Source organism: Cyprinus carpio, unplaced genomic scaffold, assembly GCF_018340385.1.
Source record: "Cyprinus carpio isolate SPL01 unplaced genomic scaffold, ASM1834038v1 S000006478, whole genome shotgun sequence".
Taxonomy (NCBI): domain Eukaryota; kingdom Metazoa; phylum Chordata; class Actinopteri; order Cypriniformes; family Cyprinidae; genus Cyprinus; species Cyprinus carpio.
Genome location: NW_024879153.1, coordinates 82,855 through 89,572, shown reverse-complemented (window position 1 = coordinate 89,572; position 6,718 = coordinate 82,855).

Genomic DNA, 6,718 nt, shown 5'->3' with positions numbered 1-6,718 from the left:
GTGCCATATTGAGGCTCTACTAACTCTCGAGGAGCAGGAGAATATACAGAAAGGCGTGTTTTGAAACAAAACACAAGCTAAATATTTTATGACTGCACAAATACAGAATGAAATCAAATCATATACTAAAGCCATTCCGATCAGTAAACTCTGAAGAGAACACAGGGGAGATGATGTTAGTGAAGTCATTAGTTATATTCTGCCCGCCTCCTTGACAATGACCCGAGCGAGAGAGAGCAATAATTTGTATGCGATGGAGTAATTTAAGCGATGGTGACTGGTCGTTGAACTGTGAGGTGTCATCCCCGATTCGAGAGCGCTGTCACGCCGAGCGAAGCAAGGCCGAATCGGACAGGCGCCGTGCCACTGTTGATCATTGGGCTCATGCATACAGAAAGAGGGTCAGGTCGTGGTCATTAAAAAGGGGGGGGGGGGGGGGGGGGGGGGGGGGGGGGTGGGGGGGACCCTCCTGCTAAACAGCAAATGCGAGATTGGAAAGGCCACGTCTTCAAAGAGCGCGTACAAGTAACTTCTTTAAAGATTCTGACAATCTGTGCCTATACGAACACAAACAATGGAAGCTAAGAAGGAGTGGGATTGGATTAGTTTAACGGTGCCTTAGCCTTTTAATTCGTCCTTATAGTCGATCTGCACAGAAAGGGGAGGACTCTACACAAATCCTTTACAGGGTCAGGCTGTGTAGTTTATTTCGGCCCACATTGACATAAGGTAAAGAATGCTTAACACCGGCTGCTGGGTTACATGTTAAACCACAGAGCATTTTAGATCTAAATCTGGGATACACAATCATTTTATCTCAGATTATCTCAACTGTCTTTTTGATCGCTGTATGTGTCACGTGTCTTCGTCTTTTCTAGTAAATCAAAGCACTTACTTGGTCATTTTCAGCTGGGACCACCTTCATGAAGCTACCACACGTGCTTCGGCCCCCCCCGTCCCCCCCGTTCCCACTGGGTCCCCCTCCTGAGTGTCCAGGAACTCTCAGCTGGCGTGTCAGCGCTTTGGTGTAGGCACAAAGTACCTACAGATTGAAAAAAAAATACAAAGAAAGATTTAACTATTCAGTCCAGTATGCCAGATCACAGGTTACAAAAGTATCATTTTATGATGTTTTTGCTGCAGTTTTATATTTAGAAATTTTAATACTTTTGAAAATACATTTAAACTGTTTCAAAGTGAATCCTAACAAACGGCACAGTTTCACTCAATCCTCATGTATAATCTTGAGTATCTATAAAAGTAGTATTGCATCCTTCATATCTCCAAAAAGTCTTTAGTTTTATCATATTTAAAAAAGAAAGATGGCAGCCTTCTAATTCTTTTCTAAAACAGATGAGGCTCCTGGAGGCACGGCTGTGGGGCGGAGCTAAAGAGTGACGAGCACGTTGAGGCGCTGATTGCCCAACACAAAACAGAGACATTTGATGCAGTTTCACTTACTGTCGACTAGGCCATTGTTTATAAAACTCCCGTTTGCTGCGCCTGACCGAAAATACAAAAGTGCATCCACTGTTTACGTAATGCTGGGTTTCTCGGGAAGGTGAACAAGGTTATCTTTCCCCTACAAATAAACACATTTCTTTGGACGAACATTCTTCCCGACATAGCCCGGGAGCGAGTCTCGTTACAGCACTGCTGCCGAATGAAGCGCGTTGATGGGTGCGATCTCGTTCTTGATCTAGGTCGAGATGCGTGCATGCTCTTCCGGGGAGAAATGCCCATATAAGGAGTTTCCTCCCCTTCGTTAGAGTCGGGAGATAATGAGGCAGAGGACACATCGAAAACCAAAAAACTTTCCGAAACATTGTAAACAAAAAACAAACAACTAACAAGAAAAAACCTTTTCCAAAAACTTGTGTATTTGGCATATGTCCAAATCGTGTTTTGAAACGTTGACCATGCTTAACATGAGAATTCAACTCTTTAACAGTGTAAATATCTCTCATGAAACAGCATTAGAACTCCCCTTTAATAAATAAATAAATAAATAAAAATAAAACAACAACATTAGAAAACACCAAACTACATACAATGTCATACACTGTTAGACTTTATATTGTACTATTTCAAGTAAGTTACTGTAACTACCCCTTTACAGTAGTTTATCGCAAGTTCATTTTACAGTAACATGCTTTTACTGCAATTTTATTTTTACAGTATGGTGGCCTTACCGCAATTTTATTTCACAGTATGCTGGCCTTAACCGCAATTTTATTTGACAGTATGATGGCCCTTTACCACAATTTCATATTTACAGTGAAATACCCTTACTCTGCCAACTTAATTTTACAGTACTATATCCTTATTACTACTGATAACTTAAGTTTTTACAGTATAATAACATATTACATGTGATTTTTACTGTAACTTTATTTTATACTGTTTTATAAAACCTTTGAATATTTTACATGATGCCATTTGAATTTAAATAAAATTCCAACTAAAGTGACCTGGAGTCAATGTACAACACAGTAATTATTTTTTATTCCAGCTGTCACTATAAAATACATCCATTACTTATTTGTTTATTGTGCTCTGTATCTTTTTGAACATTTTAGTTGTAGAAGGCCTTGTCTTCGATCAGACAAGGTTACAATCACTAACGGCAGTGGCAAACAGCATTTATTACCCTTGTATAGTAAGTTTTACAACAGCAATATTCTTTTCTTGTGTTGAATGGTACCATCACCTTAACGATTCTGGCAGAGTAACTTTAGGAGTCCTGTCAAAACTTAAAGTTTTTTAAGTATCTCTTTTAGTTGTGACAGCTCTTGATCCAAGGAATATCAGTGTGGGCAGTCAGCTACTGTAACATTTTGTATAGTTTGTAAATATTAGAGTTCAATCTAGAAGTACTCTTGAAGAATACAAGGATTATAACCAAATGAATACTAAATCAAGGTACACTAATGGCAATTGCTGTCATGGCTGGCAGTTCTCTAATGTCACCATACTGCGTCTGATAGTTTCTTAAAACATACTTACCAAAGCCAAAGATGGCTCAGTGCTGTGGCTCCTAAAATAGCCTTTGGGCGGTAGTTAGCTCCATGTTGAACACAAGCAAAAAGAGAGAGAAAAAAAGAATCATTAATTTTCGTTATGTTTATTGTTATGAACATGATAAATCATAAATCTTGAATGACTGCTAGATTGATCACTTACACAATCAGTACAATCAACACTGCAAAAAAAGAGAAGAGAATATATACAATAAAATAGTAAAAAGAATTAAAATGAAACTTAAGATTTTCATTCTTGAATTAAATTGATTATAATTTTACTTGAATGTATTTTTTTTCTCTGGTATATGCATAAACAGTCTATGGTATTGCACTGGCCGTAAATGATTTTATTTGTGCGCGAGAGACGGAGAGAGAGAGAGAAATAGAGGCACGAAACATGCTATTTACACATGACATCACACAAATTAATGGCATTTACCGGTATTCATGTTTAACTGACGGTACAGTATGAAATAACCCATGAACTAAGCAGTGACAAAAAAAGAGAGTTAGAAAAAAAAAAAAATCATTGTTCATGCAACGTTAAATATTGGACATCTGTACCGGAAAAGGCAGTCAGTCAGTTGCAGGACAATTGAAGTTTATGGTGTACGATCACATGAAAGGTGCCGGCGCGCAGTGGGCAGTTTTTGAGGAAAATACAAACTTTTTCCCTCAGACTGTCCTAGTAATAGCCTATGCCTAATTAGATTTTATATTTACTTTCTTCATATTTTTAAATTTCATTTGATATATTGGTAATGTTTTACGTTTCACAAAGTAAGGTGGAAAAATACTTACCACAGGAAAATCAGCTGACGTCTGGCAATTTCACAAATCAGAGGGGAACGTCCATTACGCGCGCACCCGACACAAGCCTCCGTTTATACAACCTCTGCCAGTGTTGGTTGCACGTGCTTTGCACGCTAATAAAATTTAAGTTTTGTGTGGGTTGTAAGCATGTAAGTGGTTATATATTTTCTTTTTTAATGCATTTAAAAAATACATTTATTTCACCACACTGCTGGCTTACCCCAGACATTTAAATTGACAAAACAGGTTCATGTTTCTCATCCGCAGAAGAATTTACAGTAGGACTACTGCTTTTGAGAGCAAAACAGTAGGGAAGTATCACGCAAATTCGCGATATACAGTAAATTATACTGTAAATGGGCACAAAATACCCATATTGCAGTGCACTATTACAGTAGTCAACCGTTAAAACATATATATGGTAGTTTTACTAGGCTTTTTAGTGGTAAGTAACTGTCAAAATTACATGCAAAGTCTAACATTGTAATGTGATATTTATTTATTTGTTTTGCTTATTTTTTATTTGTTTTGTTAGTTTGGAAGGAAGCAAAATGTTCCTTATATATCCTGTAATTGTAAATATTTTAAGATAACATTTTCAGTAATTTGTTTTGCCTTTATGTGTACCTCAATTTTCTTTTTTTATAATATATTAAACTCACTGTAAAATGGGCCTGGTACACATGAGGGAATAAGCTGCTGACCTTTAATTTAAGGAATTGTGTATCTTGCATGGAAAAGAAAAACAACAAACACAAAAACAACAAACCTACAAACAGATAGACAGATCACAATAAATAAAGTAAATTCTAATAAACAAACAAGTAGGCATTAACACATATCTATCTTAACATTTTACAATTAAGAGTAAATAAGAAAATATATAATGAGATTCTAATACAAAATCTTAACCAAATCTAAGATTAAAAAATATAATATAAAAATCTATAATTTCGTAAAAACTATAATTACACGAATACGACGTATTAAAATACGAAGCAACTACATCAAAATCCCCATGACGGCAGATTTACAAATGACGAAGAAGTGAACTATACTTTAACATCTGCAAGACAAACCACATAAAACAAAACTTAAATGAACGTTTTCATTTAAAATGCATTAACTTAACCATCCCAAACATTTTGTAAATAGAGATTACCTTCAAAATATGTAAAAACAATACCGCTACAACACATAAACCGATAAAAAGGCCCACATTGACAGAATCTCGCAAGCTGTCATTCTGTAGCTTCACAGATATCGCTTTTTACGCTTTCACACACTCTCTTTCTTTCATTCGGGAGATAAAAGGACGTGAGGATAACTAGCAGAAGACATATATGACAACAGATTGCTTTCACACAGGCTGACTTGGAGATGGAGGAATAGGCAGCTCAAGACTTCAAAGCAGCAGAGTAGAGATGGAGAAGAGAGAGAGAGAGGAGATGTAGGCTAGAGAGAGAGAGAGAGAGAGAGAGGAGAGAGAGACAGAGAGAGACCACTAAAGTGGTAGGGGTGTGGAAACAGACGTGTGTTATAAGATGGGCCGTGACAGATGTTCCAACCGAGTACTTCATGCAACACACCAGCCATAAACACATAACCCATGGAAGATGACAATGTATGAAGGATGAAGCGCGAAACCACATGCTTACGTGTATATTCCTAATTGGATCAACCGAGAGAACACAACTGCAGAGGCATCTAATATGAAGAGTAAAGCCATAAATCAAAAACATCAGGGGCGGGGGGGGGTGGGGATTGTGTTTTTTCACCGCAATCTATTCAGGAGGTTACAACCCATTTGCATAAACACCCCAAGGGTGTGTCTTGTGCACGTATAGCACCCCTTTTTGCAAATAGAAATTTACAACAATACTAGCGACCAATATATCTATATCTATATTTTCTATATACAACAATATTCTTAAGGAAACACCAGTTTTAAAAAAAATACATTATAATTGGATTAAATATTAGAGACGCGTATATTTATTAGCGAAGATTAATTATGAATTACTACAACATAATTCGTTGAATCATTTATAACACACACACGAGTTCAAGGATCGAAATAGATGCAGTACGTAAGAAGAAAAAAACAAGAAAAAAGGATTCTCTTTGTGTCTTTGCCTCTTCACTATCAGAGATTGATAATTTTTGCTAAGGAAAAGGTCATTCATTTCTTTACAAGACAATAAACAGACAAAACGAGCTAAGAAATAAAATACAGCTATATTAGAATGATTTCCTGAAGGATAATGGTGGGACACTAAAGACTGGAGTAAATTCAGGGGGGTACATTCAGCTTTACCATCTACAATGAAATAAAATACATTTATTTAAATATATTAGGCTTTTTAAAAATTGTAATACGTACATCACAATATTACTTGGCATTTTGTGATCAAATTAAATGGCTGCCTTGGTGCAGGCATCCAAGAAATCTTCTGTTTAAAAAATATAAAAATTTTTGCTGATCCCAAACTTGTATGGTATGTGCGTGTATATATAGAGAGGGGAATATTTAAGAGTTATTTTGTTTAAATCCCTAACCTTTAACTATGTGGCAGCAGTAAGGAGTCATACTTGTCTTAGCAAAACAACTATTAACTTTATGTAACAAATTCTCGTGGGAGTGACTGGGAGCAGTTGTGGTGTGGGCACGCTTTGTTTACAGTTATGATTTCAATTACAACAAACATAATAACAGCCACTGGTAGCGCGATAGTATGCAGGTGTTTTCCTGATGATTGTGAAATTGTTGTGTGTCTGATCTAACAGAAGATGGTTGGGGAGTCAGCTCTGCAGCAAGTGTTGTTTAAAGCACACCCATGGCAAAACTGGCCCTAAACTTTCTGACTCTTCAGCCAAACCAC